The following is a 24,427-nucleotide window of genomic DNA, read 5'->3' as shown; positions in this document are numbered from 1 at the left end:
TTCGTTAATTTTGGTGCCTTGCACTGGAAATGCCGATTGTAAATCTCGCTTCTATTTGCTATAAGCGTTCAGTTCTCCTGGCCGCTTCGAAGTCAGGAAATGAGAACTGTAATCTTGTTTTGTGACGCCCACGTGAGAAGTAGTTTCCTTCCTGAGCGAGAATCTTACCCAATGAGAGCGCGAAACGTCGCTGCGTGCCTGCCAGCTGAACAAGCCTCGCGCAGCCTGCTAAACTGCAGACCGTCCAGGATATAGTGTCTGCTCTTGGGACTTTTCAGGAAGAATCCATTTCCTCGAGGAAACCGGGCACTTTTCGATTGTCAAGTGAATCGAGCCCATTCTTCAGAATAGTGGACAACAAATTCCAGTCCTCACTTCCTATTTTGCAAGGTAAGGAATTCTGGGAGTTGGTGTTTATCTTCACTTGTAAAGATATCCTAAAATGCAACATTTTTCAGAGCATGGCGTCTTTTTTAATGTTTTTTTTTTGGCGTGGCAAAGATGTGATCTTCTTTTCAGTGAAGGTTATCTTTCTCGTGAAATGGTTATATGTAATGAACAGGTCAATTTATGTAACGGGGGCTACTTTTCTGTTAAGCGATTGTTTAAGTGAATCTGAATTAGCTCAACCGAGGTGAATCTCATCAGCCTACCACTCGGTTCATTGCCATTTTTCCGACGGTAATTACTTTGAATTACCGCAAGCCCCCCTGCCCCAACCTTCGTCTACACCAGTACCACTACCCCCTCCTCATACAACGCCCTATATAACTAAAAATGTTTTTGAAGTAATTACAGTCGGAAAAATTACATAGAACCGAGTTGTAGGCTCAATACGATTCACCTCGATTGAGGAAAGATTCACTCAAGCACTTAACAGAAAAGTAGCCTCTGTTATATGAAGTGACCTGTTCGTATATAACCATTTCACATCGAGAAAGATGACATTTAGTGAAAACAAGATCACATCTTTGGCACTCTAAATACAAAAAAGGGTTCTATGTCATTTTTCCAACGGCAATTACTTCTTTCTTTATTATTTTTATTTTGGGCGGCGAGGCCCTCCCCACCCCTTAACCCACAACCCCCTATTTAATTCTGTATTTTCGAAATAATTATTTCAAAGTAAATTACTTCGAAGTAATTACTGTCTGAAAAACCACGGGATACCCTGAGAATCACCCTACAACCAACCTGTGATGAGAATATCGGCCTTCTATTGCTTTTTCTTTTAAAATTCAGATACAACATTGTAACCCTAGTTTGTAAATGTTTAATGTATATGGTACTGCCACAATTTCCATGGCTCATTTCTAACCCTCATCTTAATTTTAACGTTTTCTCTTTTCTGGAGGTCTTCCTTCTGTGTTGAAGTTAGTGGAACAAATGGTTCCATGCTTTTCTTTGTTTTAGAGTTCCCCCTCATTGCCTTCAAACTTTTCTTGTCTTTTATTGTCTTATCAGATGTGCATTTGTCTCCAGTGTATATGCGCGTACATACTTTTCTGATGTAAACAGACCGCCGTTCGGTTGCTTCATAGCGCTTTGAGACCATGCATCATACAGCAATAATTGATGAATTCCTGAAACACAGGCTGTCGGTACAAACAAGTTAGTAAGTCCTAAGTGGTCTGTTTTTATTATGTGTTAAGATGCGTCCAAAGGGTATCATTGCCTTGTACCTGCTGCTGGTGTAGAACCCAGCATATACACACTGGTATACATTATCATTAAGAGAGCATATTTACATTAGTACGATTGACTGGTCGCATAACAACTGCTCACACAGATGTATCGTTTGTAGCTGCTTTTACTCTCAACAAAAAAATGGGGAGTTAAATACTCCAACAAAAGGAGGCCTTTGGGCGAGTTGCCTCGTAACTAAACATTTAAATAAATAGACTTTTACAGAGAAGCAGTTCCTTTTGAACACAAACGTTTATACTCTGTGCCTTGGAATCTGCGCTGGGAGTTTTCTTAAGCTCGCGCACAGCAAACACTCGCTCCCAGGAGGGGGCGGAGCACAGTGCAACTCACGTGACTGCTCACGTGACTTTCCCTGCCCACAAAATCGAGCCAGTCTACCCTTGTGGCGTTAAGCCCGTTGGAGTAAAGCACATCGGCTGTTGTGAAGCCCGTTGGAGTAAAGCACATCGGCTGTTGTGAAGCCCGTTGGAGTAAAGCACATCGGCTGTTGTGCGGCTGTTTGGCGCTGGGGCGCACCAACTAAATTCGGGGGAAGACTGCGGAGTTCTCATCTCTTTGATCCCCATCCTGAATGTAAATTAAATATCATTTCAGTCATAATCCCCAGCGGGGAAGGAAACGATTCACAAAAAAAAAAAAAAAAATCCAGCGGCAGAAGGGCTGTGCTCGAAAGTAGCAAGAAAATCACAAAGAGAGGCATTGAACGATGGCCTCGACTACAACAATAATAGAAGACAGTAGTAACATCTCTATAGGTGGGGCCACAGCCCGCCCACTCACAAGAGCAACCTCAAGACTTCCACTGCAACAGCGAGAGAGGCCGGGGAACATCTACGACATACACAAGGAAAGGGACAGCTGCGTTTCCCAGAATATCGATCATTGACTTGTCTAAAAACTCAGAAAACACAGAGTTGGGAGGGAGGGAAGCAGTCAAACGAGATATGAATATCAATCCATTCATATCGACAACATCAGCAATCGCATACATAAATACAACCACAAAAGTCTATGACGAAGGAAATGCTCTTTGTGTCAAAGCCCATAGAGAAAGTATGATAACTGAGTGTGTAGACAAAGACCAGATCTCATCCACAGTCGAAAAACCATTAGTAAAGCAGTGTACAAACATAAAGGAATTTCACTGTGAAGATATAGAATCAACATCACCATTGCCAGTTGAACTCCTAAACGTGACTGACGCCGAACTAACAGATCTTGGAATGTTGTTGGAAGTTCAGCAAAATAGAACTGATTTAAGAACGGAAGAAGTGGAAACAAGAGATAATCTGCCCGCGGAAGAAAGGAACGAGGGTAGTCTAATAACGACAATCAGGGAACACGACGGAGTATATCCACCAGAAACTCTGTTTGGCCAAAATCTAAAAAACAAAGTACTATCAATAATTGAAGACGAAGACATTACCAGCGAAAGCAACACCGAAAAAGTCTTACAACCACTTAACAATGACATGGACGAATCAGTCTATTCAGACGCGTCCGAAATACTTTCAATAAGTGACAAAGGAGAGAATCACAAGACAGACAACAGCAGATTACCACTCGACGACTTGAATGTCTCCAAAGAACAAATAACTAACATAAAGGCTCAATTGGAAGCAGGACCAAACGAGAATGACTATAAAAAATTAGAATCATTAATCAAGCAAAGAGTGCAGAAAATTGGAACTAGCCAGAAAGAAGGGAATGACCCACACAGACAGACAATTCAGCTCATTCAATCAGCAAAGAAAAAATTGCATTCCCCCTTAATCGGGAAAAGACCTGCTGCTAAAAATGGTGGTCAGGAAAACTCAATTGCCGAAGAGATTGGAGAATACGAATGGAGAGAACAGTTTATTAAAACAATGGAAGGAACCACAATGAAGAGAATAACAACAGGTAGTAGATCAAAACCCAGCCAGGAAAGCAGTCCCACTATAGGGAGAGGTGAACTTATAGACCCGGGAGCACGAACAAAAACTTCGACCAGCGCGTACGGACTTCGACCTGAGAAGACCCCGTGTCGGGCACTAAGAACTCAGCAGTTTCTTAATTTCGAAGACGCTGACTTATCGACATATTCACCAATTGACAAAAGATGCTTGCACTCAACATTCGAAAAGAGGCGCCGGTTCCTTGATTCTCAAATACAACAAGGGGACAAGTCCAGCGAAAACATCACAACGAGATGCATCGCAACACAGACAGATGAATGCTCACCACAAAGAAAGACGCAATACATCATTCACGCGCATAGTACAAAAAAAAACGCAACAGGAAACACAAAAGAGAGCATAAACATCAACGAAGAAATAGTTGCAGGTCCAACTTCATTCCCACAACTAGGAACACAATTGCAGAATAATATAATGGCTGCCTTAACAATCTCGTTAGCCCCATACATGAAACTGTACGAATCCATCAGTGAAAACGTAAAGGACAACAACGCTCTCGTAGCTTTAATGCTCACCAAGCTAACCGCCCAAGAAATAACAGCTTTAAAATGGGAAGCAAGGTTAAATCAAGAAGCAGAAACCTCAGCGGAATGGCAAAGGAGACTGTTTGACCTTGCAAGTGGAGATAGACATGAAAAAGACATCTTGACAAACGCCTTGTTAGACTCACTAAAATGGATGCGGAAAGCCACTGAGTCCGGAGAGAGGAACCAAAAACTCCAGAGGCGGGATGCAACCACCAAACAAATGGTCACGACGGAAAATAGACCCGATACAAGTAGTTTTGGGAGCTATGATAGAGAAAATCGAGAAGACTGCATAGCACTAACACATAGTGGAAAGTTGAATAAAGGTACGTTAGCAAAAACCAGAGTGCAAGACCCAGACGATTTAGGAACTCGATCAAATTGCACCAGCGAAAACACGAACTTTAAGGAAAAAACCTCTGAAGGTCTGGTTGAAGCCCCGAGGAAGAACAACAAGACTAAACGAGCCGACGAGCTCTTAGCCGAAACAAGAGACAACGAGCTTACAAAGAAAACCTTGAATAATGAGGAGCACTATCCCGTGTTTGGTTGTAATCAAAACAAAAACACGGTCGAAGCTACAAAAACATCAAAAAAAATTCTTAAGGTAACTAAAACAGTAGAGACCAAAGAAAAGAGAATTTCGAAAACTGCAAAAAAAGGATAGGGATCTACAAAAAGCATACGGTCAATATTTAGGAATGTTAAAAAAACAAGTGAAAATGAGGACGCGACCTTAAGTAAAGAACTAGAACGAACAAATCGACCGCCTCTCAAACAAAGTGATAGGCATGTAGTGCGGATCAATGAGGAAGAAGAAAGCGTCCTAGAGTCGCAAGATAATTCAAGAGATCTGATTGAGGATGCCTCTTTTTACATCGAAGAGGTGGAAGCTTACAATAGGCAAAATATAATGGAAGTGGTTGAGTCTCCTTGTCAAGTGCAAAACGAAGTAAGTTCACTACAAGGTGAAGAAAAAACAAAGGATGACGAAAGCTCGTATTTGGAATCGGAGGAAGATGAATATCATGAATGTTCAGGCTTTCTAACTTTAGATGAAAAAAGAAATAGAACCAACAGGGAAAAACTCCCGACAGAAAAAGCAAAGACCAAGAGCGACCCCTCAGGAGAAGCGCATAATCTATGGAACCCAAAGCACCCAAGGAAAAAACAGTCCATTGTGCAGAATCACAACTACATGAAAAAACAACAAAACGAAAGAGTCCAGTCTCCTGAAAAGGTGCTGGTCGAAAATCTGCTTGAAGAAAACGAAGGAAAAAACCTAAATCGGAAAAACGTGATAGCCCTGCTTCACTGTGTGGATAAATTGAGAAAGATAAGAAATTAAGACGTAGCGGTGGTTGAATACATTGACGAAGAACGTGTGGACAAAGTGGTTCTACATCTGAAATCAAGAACTCTTAAAGAATTAATTTTAAAAGACGGAAAAGAGTTGTTGAAACGAGGCTACGAGATTCGTGAAGTTTTAAACATTCCAAAAACAGATGACAACAAGAAAAAAGAGCAATCACCTCGTGAACAGAAAAGAGCATCAACAACGTCTGTACCACTAAAGGGAGGGGTTAGAAAGCAAAAAGAAAACTTCAAAATAACAGTGACAAACACGAAGGGAGAACTGGAGGAAATGGTGAAAGATGACTTAAGAAAAACAGAAAAAACAAATGGGGACAGAAAAGACAGTCTGAAAAGGAAAGTAGAGCTCCAAGAAGACTGGCTATGGTTAGCAAGTTCCCTATTTGAAGATGGAAAACACCGATAGCAAAGAAAGTTGGAAGTAAAAAACAAGGAATCACTGTTCCCGTGGAACACGAGGGGATTTAAGCACTTGATGACGAAGGAGAACCCACTTTGGAACAACGCCACAATAATATGTTTACAGGAGACCTGGTTACGTGAAACGCCGGTATGCAGAAATTTCGAGATCGCCATGAACCCCGCAAAAAAAGAACGAGACGGGAGACCTTATGCCGGCCTAATCACATTAATAAGTAAGGGAAGTGGCTGGCGGATCATGGAGAAAGGAAATGCAACCCACCTCATAAAATGGACTCTGTTAGAAACCGACAGTGACTCTAAGAATGTGGAAATGTCGTCCTTTATTAGTGATAAACGTCTATTGGAACCCAGTAGGAATCACAACCACCCAGTTCCTTCAAGCTATAACAGACATAATAGTCAAAAGAAGGGAACAGAATTCAACGTGTCAAATAATCGTATGTGGTGATCTAAACATAAAATGTTTGACAAAAAATGGGCTCCCGCGATTAGAAGAACTACAGACGGGGAGCTCAAACGCGGCCAGATGGGCACAGATGGCAAAAGGTTTTAACCTGCAGATGTTAAACGGTCAAACACGCGGCGACATTCCAGGTAAATACACGTGGTCGAATGGTCAAGCAGCGACAACAATAGATTACATTTGGGTCTCTTTACCACTGATGTTGGAAATAGAAAACTTTGAAATACTATGTCAAACCGACAGCGACCACAACATCCTTAAAACATCATGGAGGAGTGAGAAAAACTTAAAATCTTACGGGAATAGTACTAATCTAGCCTTAAATCCATTGGTAAATCGAATAAGGCTGACAATGAAAAATATTCAATCATTGAAAGAGGTCTTCGTCGAACCAGATAATAACTCGACGGGACACCTCAATTAGGAAATATTGCTAGAAGCCTATAAAACAACGAGCTCAGGACTCAAAACTGACGCATTAACACACAAGCACAAATACAGCAGAGAACTAGTTGAAAGGAGGAAACAACTAAGAAAGGAAATAAGAGCTTGTAAAAAAAGAAAAAATGACTTAAACACAGATAAACAAAGGAACATCAAAATATGCCAAAATCAATACAAAAACTGGCTCACAGACTTCAAAACAAAACGACTCCAAGAGCAAGGAGAGGCAATGCTAAAGACCCTACAAAAGGCCAACACCAGAGAAACATGGGACCTAATAAACAATTGTACCCTGAACCATCAAAGCAGATTAATATGTGGAGTATCTGAGAATGATTGGATAAAACACTACACAGAAGTCTTCTCAGCCAGAGCGGACGACGTAGACCTACCCGAAGAGATAACAACACTTCCTTGGATAAAAATGATGGACGAGGAGGAAATTGAAATCGCTATTCGGAAATTAAAAGACTCTTCCGCTGCAGGACCTGATGGGTTGACGAATATCCATCTGAAGAAAGATCCAAAATCATGGGCAGTGATAATAAACATCTTATTTAAGAGAATTGTACAACAAAGAAAGATCCCAGAAACATGGACAAAAAGCATAACAGTGCCAATATACAAAAAGGGTCAACGTGATTTGCCTATAAATTATCGACCTATCTCGCTACTAGCAACAACAGGAAAGCTTTTTGCAGCAGACTTACAGAAAAATCTGTCAAAATGGGCAGAGACGAACAACATCATTGACCCGCGACAAACAGGGTTCACAAAGCGTACAGGAACTGATCTAAACCTATTTCTCATATCAATGGTAAAAACCAATGCAATTGAGTTCAAAAAAGAACTACACTTGGCATTTATTGATCTAAGCCAAGCATTCAATACCGTAAACAGAAGAAAGCTATGGGAAAAGTTAAAATCCTGGTCTTGTCCTGCGGAACTGCTGAACCCAATAAAGGCTTTACATCAAAACACAACCACTCAAATCAGAGTAAACGATCGAGGGGACTTGACGGCCAACATCAGAATCAACAAGGGTGTGAAGCAAGGCTGTCCGCTTGCAGCAACATTATTCAAACTGTTTATAGCCGACATTCCAGAAATAACATCATGCACAAGACATTTCAGTCCGAAAATAAACAACCAGGAAGTGGCGATATTATGCTATGCAGACAACCTAGTCTTACTAGATGAAACGAGAATGGGGCTACAACGACTCATAAACAACTTACAAACCTATATGCAAAAAACGACCTGAAGATCAATGTGGGAAAATCAAAGATCATGACAATCAACGACAAGAACAACGCCATAATGAAAAAAATTAAATGGCATATAGCAGGAGAACCTCTTGAACGAATACTGACGATAAAATATTTAGGAGTCGGTCTTAACGCCTCAACAGTGGAAAAGAGTTGGGTAGAATCTCTGCTCGTAAAAGTCAGAAATCTAAGTGCACAAGGAAGGGTCCTAGACGGCAAATATGGAAAATTTTCGTTGGCTCCGGTAAGATTGTTCTACGTTCAAAAGGTCCTGCCCTCCTTAACATAGGGAAGTGAAGCCGGATTGAATCTATCATATAAAGTATGGTCGAAATTGGAAAGCGGATTTTGGAAACCAGTACTGAAGCTTCCAAGGTTGTGGCCGATAGTAGCAATAAGAGCAGAACTTGGGCTCGAGTCACTTGAAGCCATAATGAAATGGAAATCATTATGCCTGTTGAGAAAAATCTGTGAAACCAGTCCGGCAGAGAGCTACAAAATACTGGCATCCAATGGAGTAGACAAAAGTTCAACTTATCTTAACCTTTGGAAAAGAGAATGGTTGCAGGTACTACTAGAAATGGATTCATCTAAAGAAGAACTTATTACAAACCCCAACAATGTAAAAGAAAAGCTCATGAGACAAGACTGGATTGCAACAAGAGAGGCCAAAATGAAGTTAAGGAACATAAAAACCATGGCAGTCGAACATAGAAAAAGAAATGTGCTTCCAGAGTATCTAGCAAAATTTCCCTCATACACACATAGAGCAACATTACTAAAAATCCGGTTGGGAGTTTACCCAACAAACGAATATAAAAACAGAACTGGCGGAAGAGGGATCAATGAAGGGCGCTGCAGGTTCTGTCAAAAAGAGCGTCAATTGGAGACACCGATGCATCTCATGCTGAACTGCACAGCCGTCTCAAAGGACAGAAAACGTTTGCTATCGAGGTATATGCTAAAAATAACCCAAAGCAACGATGAGGAACGATGGGACTATTTTATTCAAGGACATAATCCCAGATTCTCATGTGCGGGTATAAACTTTTTGGATAAAATACTCAAAGAAAAAGGCGACGAACTAGCGGATGAAAACATACAAAAATGCGGATACACCAAGTAAACATGCAAACATATACCTTAGGAGGTGATGGACGTAAAGTCAGTCTTGACGAAACGAAAGGAAAAGAGATTAAATCGAAATGCTATGAAAAGTGTGATAAAAGTTTAAATTTAAACTAAAATACTACACTATAAATAAAAAAATAAATAAATAAAAAATAAATAAATAAAGAATTAGGACAGCAATTTTGCTTAGAAGTAGTCTGCCCCCAGCTTCTATCCACACAGCTCCAAGGCTACGTTCATATTGGAGGTACCAGCGGAGCAGCGTCACAGGAGCGTACTTGTGTTACTATTGTCGAGCCCGAAGAGGAATTTAAGGGTAAATCTGCATATTTTAATTTGCATTCATTTCTGTATGCAAATAATCATGGATTGTTACATCTACCTCCCTTAGAGTTAAATATATATACTTTTCTTGCCTACAAAAGATCCCTTTGGGAATGAACTATTTTTCTGCCTAAAAAGAATTTTATTGCAAAGTTCAGAAAATATGGAATAAAATAATTCCAAATCTTGTCAGAGCCATGGTTGTAATTAACATTTGTGTACTTCAGTCTGTTCTTTTTCAATGCAGGCTGGTCTGAGAATGAGGTTTGGCCCCCGGTGTTTATAGTCCATGCGGTGTAGATGTTACTGCAGGGATAAAGAACATGAAACGTTTAGCAGTGGGCAAGCAATGGTGTTATTTACGTATCCTCCTTCTTTTGAGCTAGTGCAGAATGGGTGCATGGCATGGATTTCCCGAGTGGCGAATGTAGTCTTTCAATCATAGCTGATTTCTGCAGTGAAAGATTTAGGTTCCGTGATCCGTGTTCCAAATGCAGATTTCCTGGGCCTTCCTTTCCCACTTCAACTATAATAATTAATAATAATTTAGCATTTATATAGCGCTACGAACCTTTGGTTATCTGAGCGCTGCGTATTACCCACGGTGTGTGGGGCTCATTTATCAACCTCGGAAGGATGAAAGGCTGAGTTTAGCCCTGCCGGGATTCGAACCTGGCACAAATGTCAAAGCGAGCGCTCTACTCGCTGTGCCACTTGACCTAACTATGCATCATGGCCACCTCCCTGCAGGTCCTTCAGTGCCGGGCACTCGCCTGCTGCTCCATAGAGGCCCCCCCTAACTATCCCAGACCCCCAAATTAAATTAACTGCCCACTCCATCTCCCTTCTCGACCCTCATCCACCTACAGCATACCTGCACTCTCTGCTGCCACACCAACCTGCACGCTTAGGGACAGGCCACCCTTTGCTAAGGGCAACCTGTCTGGGCGCAGGCTTTGGTGAAGCCAGGCTGCTCCAAGACTTGGACTGAGCACTGCCCACACCTTCCGTATATGCTATGTGGGCTTGTCGGATGCCTCTTCATCTTACCCCTTTTCAGAGAAGTGCATAATCTACCTTCTGGAAGTGCTGTGTCTTGTCATAAAGCACCAAAAGGTTTAGTAATCGTGCTCTGCAATGCTGTTTTACTTCCGTACTACATATGTGCCTCCTTTGCATTATTTAGGTGACGCACATTCCAATGTAGATTTTTCACACTTTGGGAGATGACATTTTTTTAGGACCAATGTTATCTAGTCTAAACTCTTTCTAAAGTGAGGTTACCCTTCAGTGCTATTTTGTAAAAGTAAAGTTGCCTACAGATTACTACCCTGAAAGTCACCATATTTTTAAACATTTATTATGATTGAAATTCATTAAACTTCAGAAAATACATAATTTATGCAGTTCATCGCATTTACATTTCATTGGAAAGTGTAAGTTACTGGCACAGCATTTAAAACTAGACTATAATTTCATATTCTCAATTATACAAAAATCTTGCAACGAACAAACATTTTTATCATAATTGTCATGCTCTTTCTCTATTTATTCCAAAATGCAGCCAGTGCCAAGATAAGAGATTGGTCTGCCTTCACATGTTCTAACCAGACTTGTTTGCGAGATAAGTAGTCTACATTGCATTCAAAAGCCAAGACATTTAAATTCTTAAGTCGTACAACAGCACAAGTCATAATTTTATTTCTAAATCGTTCCATGCTCCGGAAAATCCTTTACATATTCAATGCTCAAAAATGTATTCTTAAAATATAGGTTATTGCTGTACCAATCCCACTTAAGCAACTTCCAATTTAATGTTGTCGTTGAGCTGACCCATCCCACTTAAGCAACTTCCAATTTAATGTTGTCCTTGAGCTGACCCCGTGAAATTACTGTCTTCCTTACACTGAATATTAAAGAGCTGGATCTAAACCTCCCTGTCAAGTGTTGCCAAAATGGTGCACTAAGGTGAGGGAAAGTGTGCCAGAGATAACAATGTTTTGGGCTATATCGAGGCCATACAGCAACATTGCCACTACTTTCTGTTTTTAATCTTCAATTGAACAAAGAGAGAAGACATCCTTTTATTTGTTGAATCCTCTTATGCCAGTCATAGGGATATTTTGTTCTCTAGTTATGTCTTAAATCTAACGCTGCACTTTCCGTTAACCTAATAAAAGCCTAAGTAATGAAATTCTGAAACCTCTGAAGTTTCGACACCTACTTTCCAGAATTGGGGTGCTTTTAAGAGTTCTGGAAAAACAGATTTTCGTAGTCTTTGCACTAATGAGGCGAAACCCATTACGCCTAGCAAGTGTTACAGCTGGGATTTTCTGTGGCCCCATCTGTGCCCTGTCAACACCATTATCATTTGCATAGCTGAGCCAGTTTGTGTACAATGCCTGGCTTTGGTAGAAAATTACAAACTTGCTGAAGCTGTCAGACTATGTTCACCAAATACGTGTTGAATGAAGACTGTGCTAAGACACATTATTGCTTCAAGTCCAAGTTTAAACTCTTCTGTATAGAACCCATCCGCGTGAGTTTGGACGTGCATGGTCGTATTATTATGGAGTAAGATGAACTGCAGCAACAGGGAATGATCGATCCCACAAGCATGGAGTTTACTCCACATCCTTTCTCTGATGCCTCATTAAAAGGCTGCAGTGAAATCTAATATATAAGTTCATATAAGGATTTCCCTGTCCTCCCAGGTCAGGAAGAAGAGTTAGTAAAAAGATGGCCAAGGGACAAACGAAAAAACATGGCACATGTTTGGACACTAGCTATAGTAGGTAGCCAAACACGGTAAGGCTAAAATACGCAAAAAAAGAGCAAAAAGTAACTGCATCCACCAGCTTGTCCCTTAGGCACATAGCGTAACCAAAAAATACTCTGTGTTAGTCTAATGCATAGCAAAAAAAAAGTGTACTGCATTGTAAGATGCATTGTACAGTGATAAAAAGTTGCCCAAAAAGATGTGGCAGGATTATTATGCCAGGTTATGTAGGATTCTTCTTATGCTATGTTATGCAATGCTGTGGTATGCTACATTTGGGTCTCCCATAGAGTTGGGCCTCAGACCCTCCATGTCCCCTCCATGTGCCTGCTCCACACTCTGCACCCCGGACAGGCCCAAACCTCTCCTAGGGCAGAGGACATATCACACCTTCCCTTCCGCTTATTCTCTACAAGTCTAGCATTAGCCCCATATATGGGAGATGACGGAAGGGGTTTCTACAAATGCTGCTTATTCATAATACAACACGATGTCCCTGCTAGGCTGCGTCACAAGGTCACAAGTGAGATGGCGACAGTGCTTTCAAAAGATCTGCACTATCGTGCCAATGTAACACCCCTTTGCGTAAGTACTGAAACATATTAGTGTTTGCCTATGATATGCTATAAACCGGCACTCTAGGGAGGGTGCCTTAGCGAGAGCTCTGTGTGCCAAACTGCAGGAACACTTGCATGCTGTGTTCCCTGCTGATCCCTCTGTATGCTGTGTATTTGCTATCTAATACACAAAGCTTGATTTGACCACCAGGCAGTGTCTCCTCTCATTTGCTGCAAGCTATAGTCTGCCAATGGTGGGGTGGGTGGGGTGTGCTCTTGGGAAGGTAACCACAAGACTAATGACTAAGGGAAACCATGTTTCCCAGTACGGACAGCCTGAAGGACATGTCAGTTTCCCCATGGAAAATGTTAGCCAGTGTAGTGAAGCTGACGGCTTCGCTGCACTGTAAAAAGTTAGGTCTGATTCAAAAATAAAAAAGCAAAACGTTTGGGGGTTCCATAAAAATGGAGGGAAATGTGTTGTGTTGTAAAGAGTAATCCTTGACAACCTAATACTTGTTGAATAAAAAACACTGCTAAAACACATCTTTATTTCATGTCTAAGTTTAAACTCTTCTGTATAGAACCTGTCCGCTTGAGTTTGGATATGCATGGTCATGCTCTTATGGAGTAAGATTAACTGCACCAACAGACCATGATCGATCCCACAAGCATGGAGTTTACTCCACATCCTTTCCCTGATGCCTAATTAAAAGGCTGCAGTGAAATCTGGGGTATCTATCTATTTGTGATAGTGTGTTTTTGTATGTTCGGGGTTGACTCCAGCCCCACAACAGTTGGTGGGCTGGAAATTTGGCAAAATCTCAGCATACCTGTTTAGGATGTATTGGTGATTGTGAAATCTGACCAACCCCACCCCTTGGCGCTGCACCGCGCGAGGACCGGTCCTCTGTTATCTGTAAAGGCAATTTCGGGATATTGCCAATTTGCGACCTTTCAAAAAATAGGAAGTTAGGATTCAAGGGCTGCATACCAGTCTGGGGTCTACTGGCGATAGTGAAATTTGACCAACCCCACCCAATCGCCCTGCACAGCGGTGGAGCAGGGTCCAGCCCATTGCTATCAGTATAAGTGGTTTCGGGAGATTGATGATTTAGCTATTTTAAAAAAGAAAAAAGAAATTAGGAAGTTATGACACAATAAAACATGCACTAGGCTATAGCAGACCCCCACGTGCATGTCAGCTACAGAGGCAGGCAACGCCGTGTGGTACCGCTAGTTATTGTATAAAGCTTGTTTTTTCCAAACCTTTTCAATTAACCATTTTATTTAGGGTACGTATGCCCATCCTAAATCTGGTTCGTAATTTTGAAAGAATGTTGTTTCTTTCAGCCCAATTCTGACTTCATCTAGCAGAAGAGGTGAATATCTTCTCGTGGACATCCTGAAGGGCAATGAGCCTTTATTTGCTAGGCTTGCCCCTTGAACCTTTCCGGTGGAGGGGCACAATTACAGAGCTAAAACAGGACACTGGTAGTTTGGATGCGTTTATGAAAGTTTCAAATAACCTTTCCAAGCTAAAAGCCATCCACATGATTAGGCTTGTAATGACTATACTGGCTAAGCCAGATCTGACCTCTGCTCGGTTACCTGCCGAATGCCACAGGACACAATCCTCTCCCTGATAATCTTTAATCTATACATGGAAATGGTGGTATCACTCCTTCACTACCCAGACATTCTCTACATCAGGACGTGGCTGACACCCAGCCGTACCTTAAAGTAAACTGCTTGCATGATGTGGATGACAAACGCATAACTAAATCTCATTGTGAACAAAGTGGAATTCATGCACTTGGGCCATCACTCCAAACGGGAAGCCATCAAATTATGGCTGAACGAAATGTATCTGGCCGGATTCGCCCCACTACTTACTCTGTCTGCCAAATCCCTTGAGTTCATTTTGGACAGCAACATGTCCTTTCAGCAGCACATCAACAAGCAAACCCATACTGTGTGGTACCAGATCAACCTGCTCCTCAAGAGTAAACCCATCCCCTTGCCCCAGAACTTGCTGACCATGGTACAGGTTCTCATGATTGCGCACATTCATTGGGGTAACAGTCCTTGGCAGGCTCCCTTGGTACACATGGCTTCCTTCAAAGCAGTCTCGCACCACGTCCCGTACTCCCTGGTTCTAAAAAAATGTGACCACATCACCCAAATCCTGCGTGGCCTTCACTGGCTCTCTATCCCTACCAGGACCATTTTCAAAATTGCTAGTAACACTCCTGGTCGCATGCTGCCTTGCTAACAAACCTAACAACTTGTCTGGTAAATGGACCTATCCATTGCTCCTGCAATTCACGCAAGAACTGAAAGCCTTACTATTCAGTGAATTCTTAGGTGATACTCTCTGGGAAATCTGTACCCAGTTATTCCCCTGCTCTGGACCCAAACTGCCCTCCTGTTCCTTGAACAACGCTCCGTTATGCTCGAGCTAGGTTTGTGCGATATGAAATGCAAAAAAATACAAAAGGAATAATAGCCAGTCCCTGGCTGTCATCTCTATCGCTTCCCATGACTTTCCTATTGTTCAACAGATTTTAATTAGTAATTTCGTTATTTACTGGAATAGGGTAGAAACCTAGGGAAGAATGAAGTGTGCGAGTTAGCAGAGGTGATTGGGTTGGTTGGGTGAGCAGGACTACAGATAGAGGGGTGGAGTGCACGATTTGTGTTTCTTGGCAATTCATTTGGTTCCACAGTGGTGTGACAGTAGCCCTTACTAAATGAAAGGCAGCCACACAGTGATGCTGTTTCCCAATTAATAAATTACCATGGGTTTACAGAGGCTGTCTTTTGGTATCAAGACCCTAGAACTGTCTTTCTGTCCTTCATGCAGGCGAATGTAGTATTTGGCTGAGCTTGTATGTTCGGTCTGATCAAATGGGATAGGATTGACAATTGTCTAGTTTTTTACATATAGAAATTGGAGTTTTGCAAAACTAACCTTTGACAAATGTAGTATGTTTTACCGTTGCTTTTACGGTACGAATCGTATGTCCATGTCCAGTGTACCAAGAGGTGTTTATCCTTGTGTGAGATAGATTAAGGCGGGTTATTCACAGAGATCACTCTTGCTCAATGGTGTGTGCCTAATAAAGAAGTAATGGGAGCCCATACCTTGCTAAACCTGTATACAAAGAAACCTTTGTCTTGCTACTAAAAGCATTGCTATTCATCCTACCTTTTGAATGAGAGCAAAGACCTAGTTGGAGGCTAATTGGAGACTATGGTGGGGATCTCCGTGTTTGGTCCTTCGCACGCCAACCACGTCAGGTTTTCAGGATGATTTCACATTACGTAACTGACCCAAATTTAGATTTCACTTCTTCAAATGTATTGTGGGTAGCTATTCAGAAAACGTGGACCGGATTTAGCTATTTACAGAAGGGCTTGAAGACACTGATCTACAGGGTTCTGGCTGGAAATTGGCAGACATTGTGGGCCTGATGGTTGATCTGCACTTTCAATCCTCGTTTAGATTTTATTTCAACATGCTCCACTGCTTTCTCGTGAGTTTCAGCAAATGTGTAACTCAACATTTTTTTTTTTTGGTTTATTTCCAAAGCCTGCATGCTAATCAAAACACTCGTTTTCTGGTGGAAACAGTGGCATACCCAGTGAGCAGGCAAAAATGAGATGGAATGCAAACAGTCTGTCATATTGTTCTAGTAACAGAGGGTCTTTGCATTTGAGAGAAACTCTCTTTAGCCACAACTAAAATAAGTCTTGATAAATGAGGAAGCTTTAATAAGTCTACCATTCCCTTGCTGTTGTAACGTTTGTCGTTTGCCAACCAGTTTTCTCCTCTGTTGCACTTGACCCTACATTGGGCAGTGATTGCGTTATTCTCCGTGCTTGTGAACCCTTACGCCTTTTGTCATTGAGATCTGTCATATCCTTTTTTAGTGTTAAATTTCATAATCCTGTTTGCTGTACTGCTACGTAATGCACGTTTTAGCCCCTGCCGCTTAACAAAAAAGCATGGCAATATCAATGTCTAACTTTATTTTGTGCATGTACACCATTTCAATTTGAGTATCATTCTAGAAAATTGTATTCTGGTGCAGTATAATTCTTTCTGCCAAAGAGTGTTCCTGTGCTTTCTACACATGGAGAAGAGCAGGGTAACTGTTGCTGCAGTGTTGATGTGTTCAAATGGGAAGAATATGGTGGCTGAATGTTGTTACGCATAGGCCTGTATTGTCCCGTGTTACAGTCCCTCAGGCACCGGCGGACGTCTGAAGTGTCTCCTGCCCGGGCGCTTCCTAGTTTGCAGTTACGACATAAGGCCGTACACCATGGCAACCACTGTTGGCGTGGGGAGGAGCTGCTGTAGGCATTTTGATGCCATGACAACAGCACGCACGGTACCTGCTGTGTGCTACTATAACTGGAAGACGCCACCATCCCTTGGTGCGTCTTATCGCTCTCCAGTTGGTTCTCAACTCGTGCCCTTCTCGTCCCTTCTGCCTCGCTGCCTGTTCCCTCTGTGGCCCTTCTTCCTTTCTCTGGCTTTCCTTTGTTTTCCCTGCTCTACCGTTGCTGGTTCCTTGCGCCTACTTACTCCTGGTCACTCCTTACTCTTTTACTGCCTCCTGTTACCTTGCTGAATTCGTCCTCTTCTTCATCCCAGTACCTTTGCTTGCTTCATTTCTTGGCTTTGCTTGTTCCTGCTCTCATCCAGACCTTGCTCAGTATTGCCTTTTCTTGTGCCCTTGATTCAGCTTCCTTGGGTGCTGCTGCCTCTGTACCATCCACCTCCCGGCACAGTGTTTCACTGCTTCCATACCAAATTAATTCAGTGTGGTGAGCCTATGGTGTGGGGCAAACGGTCCTGCCTTTTCCCCAGTTCACCATCCTCGGTACGGAACAGGGTTGGGTCCTCTTGCTTGCTATACTACAGTGACAACCTGGACGTACAACGAACCAGTGCCTCTGACAAATTAGCACAGGTGCAACACTTCCGAGACCAGGTACCCGAGAAACAGCATCCATGAGATCAGATATTTGACAGATGCATGTTATATGATGGGTGTTTTAGAGGGTGCCTTGTACTTTGAGACCTCACCTGAGTATACCCTGGAGTGTGCATGGTTGGTGTCTAGTGCAAGTTTGTGTGGTGACCCGGTCTGTTTCATGTCTGCGTTCCATCTGCTTTCAGGTTGTGGTTGAGTGTATTTTGGCATGCAGTGTTTCAGTGCTCTGTGTATGTGCAGGGACGTGGTGTCTGTTTCTGTTAGAGACTGAAAGGCTTATTTGAAGTTAGTCTTGGGTTTGGGTAAGGCAATGCCACGGAGCACTGCAAACAGGTGCCCACCATCTATCTGCTCCACCATTGCAAAGTAAAGTATTGAGATGAAGTTATTTGAATAATGGTAAGCATTGATCACTTTTATATTTACAAATGGGCATTCACTGAAAATTGCACAGAAGCATAAGAAATCAGCAGAACATTGTTGACTATCCTTTACCATTACTTGTTAGCATGGTAATGCTGAAGGTTGCAGCGTGGAAAGATCTGATGTGCTGTTTGCTTGTTTGTCCTTTTCCAGTGCATGAATGTATGGTTGGAATACTATGAGGTGTTAGTGGGTAGTCTGAAGGGAGACTCCAGCAGATTGACTCAAAATTACAGGCTCTGTGGTCTTACCTGACATGGCTGGATCTGACATAGCGTGGCATGGCTTAACATTCCTCGATATGTCTTAGTAAGGCCTGAAAAGGCATGACAAGACTTATGAAAGCAAGTGATGAAAAGATGCAGCATGTCCACCTCCCCACAATCCTCACACTCGCATCCCTAGAACGCTTACATTTCAATTTTTGCTTCCCTATTCTGCTGTCTGTCCCAATATTTATCTGTTGTGTGTGTGTGCCTTAGTGTGTATCTTAGTGTTATAAATTACGCAAGAAATCTGTAGTTGCAGATTGGCTTGGATTCCCTAAAGTGAAAGCACGTTTTCAGTGGCTTATAAGTTAAGTGGTGGTAGAAACTGGGGCTCTTAAATAAAATCCCCATTTTTTTTTTTTTTTTTTTTTTTTTTTTTTTTTTTTTAATTTTTTTTTTGTGTGTGAAAGTTTCCGTCCGGGGGAAGGTAATGGGGGAAGGGCAAGGTTATGTTTCCAATGCAAAATTTCATAGGAATTTTTGTTCTCACCTCCAGTGAACGCTGGAGGGATTGACAAAATAGAATGTGCAAGAAGCTGTTATCTAGTTCCACTGGTAATCTATATTTGGTCTGAAAATCTAGCCAGAGCTTTGAAAAAAGCCTGGAAATGTGGCAAAAAAAATAGCGAACTTTTTCGAGCATGCAGGCCCACCCACAGATATTCACAGTAAGTAGATTGGGACTTTGAGATGCCCGAAAATAATTGAAGACCCTCCCCTGTGCACTGTCTGGCCATTTTGGGTATATTTGTTGTGCAAGGGGCACGGAGGAAGGCTGCATATCATAAGCAGTTGAGTAAAACATCCAAGCAATACACTGGGGGAAAAACCTCTTATGGTTAATGTTATCTGATAAAAATCTTTAGTCGGAGGCACATTATCGTTGTAGAGAAAAACAAACACAACATTCTCCATTGTGGCTCTCAAATTAACAAGTATGCAGTAAGGGCAAAAGAACCCTCTTTTTTTGGTGGGAGTCTGACTCCGGAGGGTTTAGGCAAATATATCGAAAAAAGGAACATGAAGTCAAAGGCTACCCTTGTCAGTGACGCTAAGGTGGTTTGTCTTAAAAAGTGCAGTGGAGCTTTGGATACCGAATATCAGTATTCCCTTCCAGAAAAAGTGGAGACAGTTAAGTTCTGAAATTTATTAGTTCACATCCGATAAATGAGTATTTAAAATAATGACATATGCCGTCCTGGGCACAAAGAGGTATTTTATATAGATCACAATACTTTGTACATATGTCAGTGGGTTAGTACAATTCCAGTGACTGTGATTTTATGTATTGCTAATAATAAGGCAGTACACAAGCATGGTCGACACACAAACAATTGAGGTGTTTCTGGTGCGGTGGTTGGGTGGAGAAGACCAGCGGTTGAAGTGGTCGTGACCTGCTGGTGATGACACCGCACTGTCGTCAGGACTGAGGGAAATTGGAGCACAAAGGTGCCGTAAGGAGAATGACGTGCGCCTAAGGTAGTTCAAGTGTCATGACTGTTTGTTGTTGAAGGTGCCGGCGGTTGAGTGCCTGGCGTGTTGATTGTAGTCCGCAAAGTGGATAGGTGATCTCTGTGGTTGCTTGCAGGATCGATCTTGAGTTCAAGTCGAAGAAGTGGCGGGAGCCGGTGTTTAATGGCTACGTCTAGTGACTGTGGGAGTCCTCTCAGCGAGCTGTATCAGTGGCTTGCGTTGTTGTCTGAATGGTGCGCATGTGTGATAGCTGAACTTAGCCTTTCGGCGGCAAAGTCTAGACTCAGGATCCTGCAAGCAACCACAGAGATCACCTATCCACTTTGCGGACTACAATCGGATGTGAACTAATACATTTCAGAACTTAACTGTCTCCACCTTTTCTGGAAGAGCATACTGATATTCGTATCTAAAGCTCCACTGCACTTTTTAAGACAAACCACCTTAGCGTCACTGACAAGGGTAGCCTTTGACTCCATGTTCCTTTTTTCTCAAATTAACAAGAAATGTGCTTCCGCCATGCACTGCTGATGTGACCTCACAGGTGGAGGGTACGCATTCACAGTTCTTAGATGATCTGCGGGTTAGAAGCCGCTGAGGGTCAAACGGTAGTAAAACCGAGTGAGGCTCAATACAAAAAGCCCAAATACACAGTGAATCTGATTATTGCAAGGTTATTTGCCACAACAATTTTCAAAATTCCATTGAACAGGTTATTTGAAGCATTTTCGTCCCCACTAGAGGTGCTCCCACACTCTTGTATAATGTTCAGCATAGAAGTGTTTGTGGATGGGAAGGCTAGTGGCCTGATTTGCATCTAGTTGGAAAGCAATCTAGGAATCATCCGCATAAAATTGAAACTTCAATGAGAAAGCTTCAAATAGGAAGTCAAGCAGTTTGATGTAAGCATTGAAAAGGCCATGGGGACAGAATGAAAGCCTAGGGGGTGTCCCCATGTAAGTACAAAAGAGGGAGATTTGTAGTCTCCTAATGTACCTTGGGCTGTATACTCACATAGGCAAGAAGATGGCCATGTCCAAGCCATAACCTTGATGCATATGGTGTGCTGTAGCCTTTTGTGGAATCTGGCATGAATGATCTACTATGTCATATGCTGCTGATACCGTACCCTAGGGGAATTATCCACCAATTACTTTAGGAATCTGTTCTCTGATCAATAAGAGCATTCTCAGTATTCCTGCGTGTCTAAAGTTAGAGTGGTCCTCCTGATTTCTTCCAGGGCTGGAGTCCCCTTTATCTTCCGTAAAGAAACAACCTACAATCATCCTTTGTTTTATCCATCACATTTACAATGAACATTGGGGCGGGGGGGGGGGGGGAGGGGTGTGAGTGTTTATGTGCTATACACCTTCAGCCAATAAGATGTTTGTGGGTCTCCTATGTCAGCACAGCATAGTCACAAGTTATAACAAGAACTAGTCGGCACTCTGTTTGGCGGAATGAGTGCTAAAACATTTCACCAACCCGGTTAAGGTTTCACCACAAGCCCAGCCAATGTGTGGTTGGAATAGCCAATGCATTAGTATTTTGTGTTTTTACAAGGCAAAAACCATCGATTTTGATTCCAAGATGGCCGCCGACACCAGGTAGACATGTGTCGACGGCGCTTCTGTGCCTTAAACTTATTTTGGGGGTTCCACCACCCCCTACGTGTTGAAGAGCGGAGAGCCTGGGCGGTCTGGACGCCCCCGTGCTTGGGGGCAGCCGTGGATAGCAGCAGAGTTCGTCAACCCGGCATACGCTCGAATCCCGCGGGCCTGAGGGGCCCTGCGTACAAAGGTGGGAAGGGAACGGAGTCCCCGCTCCCCCCAGGCAGTGGAAGAAGCAGAGCAGTACCGCTGTTTTGGGCGCCTCTTCACCGACCAGCGGGCGAGGCGATCGGCGTGTCTCCGTGCCCCCCGGGGGCTGCGGCAGTCGGATCCGGCCGCAAGGAGGAGGGAAATCGGCGGCCCTTGGGAGCTGCTCGACCGGCAGACGAATCACGGCGACGCCCATCAGCGGGGCCTCAGGCGAACGCCGACACCGGACTAGTCTGGGAGCAGCCCCCTGGCGCCCTCTCCGGGGCAGTGGAGCGCCCTGAACCGACAGCGGCAGGAGGCACGGCACCAAAAGGCAGTAAGCGGCGGGGGGTGCGGGACACGGTTCACATTGGCCCCTCGGGTCAGGCACAGCTGCGGAGGGGGGGCCTCTACTCTGGGCACGGAGGGCCCCCCACCTACGGCATTGACAGGGGGTGTCCGGGACTAAAGATCGCTCCCCCGGGGACAACACGGAACGGGGGTGCCTGGGACTAACACCTGCCCCCACCCCATTGGTGGCCCTGGCCACACGCTGATACACTGGGGGGCCCGGGCCCGACACCTGCTCCTCCCCCCCCACCCCACCAACACCCCCAGCATAATACGGAGCGCGCTCACAAGGCTGAGATGTGCTCCCCCTGGCATAAGGTTGGCCTAGTCTGGCCGGTAGTCGATTCAGGAGAAGGGGCAGACGGGGCCCTGGTCCCGCAACTATGGCAGCCAAAAACAAAAGCAAGGGGAACAAAGGCGGACAACCCCAAGGGGAGGCCCCCGGCCACATTATAACTCTGTGGGCAAGCAAAGATGCAGCTGATGGCCGAGGGACCACACGGGGGAACCGTGGAGCAGGAGCATACGGAGACTTCGGAAGCGGCCGGATCGATCTCGCGGCAGGACTTGCGCGGGGAGCTGCTCTCACTTCAAGCGTCACTGGGGAAGATATTTCAAGAACAATTTCAGCTGATCCGCTCGGACATTAATCAAGCAATGGCGGAAATCAAACAAGAAGTGACTCAGCTGGGGGAGAGAACTGATATAGTGGAAAAAGGCCTGCAAGAGGTAGGCAGGGAAGCCACGGAGAACAGCGAAGCGATCGAGAGGTTCGACATGGCAATGCGGAACTTGGAAATTAGAATGGGAGACATGGAAAACAGGTCCCGAAGGATCAACATCATGCTGAAATTTCTACCAGAGACGATACAAGATAGGGACCTTAAGGAGACGGTTCAAGCGATATATGCAGAGCTGCTGGGGGAGCCCTCGCCTGATCGGATCGAGCTGGACAGGGTCCACAGGGTGGAATTCCTCAACAAGAACCCTAAGTCCAGGCCGCGGGATGTTTTAGCCAAATTTACAAGATATTCTCAAAAAGAAGCAGTTCTCGGGGCCGCCAGACAAAAAGAGCCGATCACCTACAATGACCAACGCATTGAATTGTACCAAGACCTGGCTAACAGCACTCTGCTCAAAAGGCGACAATGGGGACCACTCACCGCGAAACTAAAGGAAAAGGGCATCAGATATAAATGGACCTTCGCCTTCGGCCTCGTCTTCGAATGCGCCGGCTCCCAGAGGCGGATAACCACGATGCAGGAGGGGGCGGACATACTCCAATTGGACCTAGATCGGGACCTGCACGAGGGCCGGAGGGCGGCGGGCCCGAATGGCTCGCATGAGGCAGGCGGCGGAGTACGACCCAGGCCATGGGAATGGTCGATGGCAGGCGAGGGGGAAAAGGAGGAGACCCGCACGGCGAAGGCCCCCCGGGGGGGCAATGGAGCCAGCAGAGGAGGAGAGTCTCAGGGACAAGGAGCACTGACTTGATGTTCGATTGATCTTAGGGGGTGGTGGACAATAAAAAGGCTGTATTGGAACACGAGGAGGAGAGAAGGAGCTGCGAGCAAACATCATGGGATCTCTAAGAGCAAGGGAGTCTAGAGAGGAAGGGAGGGAGGCGGGAAGACCTAGCATTAAGGTCATCAGGGGTTGGGAGTGGGGGGGTTCTTCTCAGGTGCTGTCCAAGGGGCGAGGTAAAAGTGGTTCACGTTCCAGAGGAACCAGAGGGGTGCAAACAGGGGGAGGAGAGGATGGGACAAAGGGTCATGATGGGCGAGAGCGGCAGTTTATTCACAATTCAAATGGGTAACACATAACGTCGGGGGCCTCAACACTCCGCTGAAAAGAAGAAAGTCGGAGCAATTTACGAAGCGGGGTAAACAAGACTTTCTGGGGCTGCAAGAAACGCATCTACTCTGTAAAGACCAGAGCCGCCTGAGGCTAAGAGGGTTCGACCAGGTATTTCAAGCATCCGGGCCCACGAAAGCGGGGGGGGGGGTGCCGCTGGCTATCAGAGGCACTGTGAATTTTCGCATTGGAGGACACCCTAAAAGATAAAGAGGGTAGGTTCGTACTTGTGAAAGGCAAAATCGCTGAGAGTTTTTCACAATAGGGGTTATTTACGCGCCTAACACGAGGCAAGAC

General features: G+C 44.0%; 1 protein-coding gene across 2 annotated transcripts in view; it reads left to right on the top strand.

Moving 5' to 3' along the window:
* Nucleotides 1-24,427, top strand: part of LOC138527536 (synaptosomal-associated protein 23-like) — a 358,067-nt gene that overhangs the window by 25,342 nt on the left and 308,298 nt on the right. Inside the window, exon 1 of one of the 2 annotated variants that reach the window (XM_069638784.1) lies at nt 212-390. The exons of the other annotated variant lie outside the window; for it this stretch is intronic. The gene's annotated coding sequence lies outside the window, so the exon portion shown is untranslated. Of the gene's footprint in view, nt 1-211; nt 391-24,427 lie in introns of those variants that run through there. 2 annotated transcript variants of the gene reach the window in all.

This window comes from Ambystoma mexicanum, chromosome 14 (genome assembly GCF_040938575.1).
Source record: "Ambystoma mexicanum isolate Mex_15411 chromosome 14, UKY_AmexF1_1, whole genome shotgun sequence".
NCBI lineage: Eukaryota > Metazoa > Chordata > Amphibia > Caudata > Ambystomatidae > Ambystoma > Ambystoma mexicanum.
The sequence above is the reverse complement of the archived record's forward strand: the minus strand, read 5'-3'. Positions and strand labels throughout refer to the sequence as shown.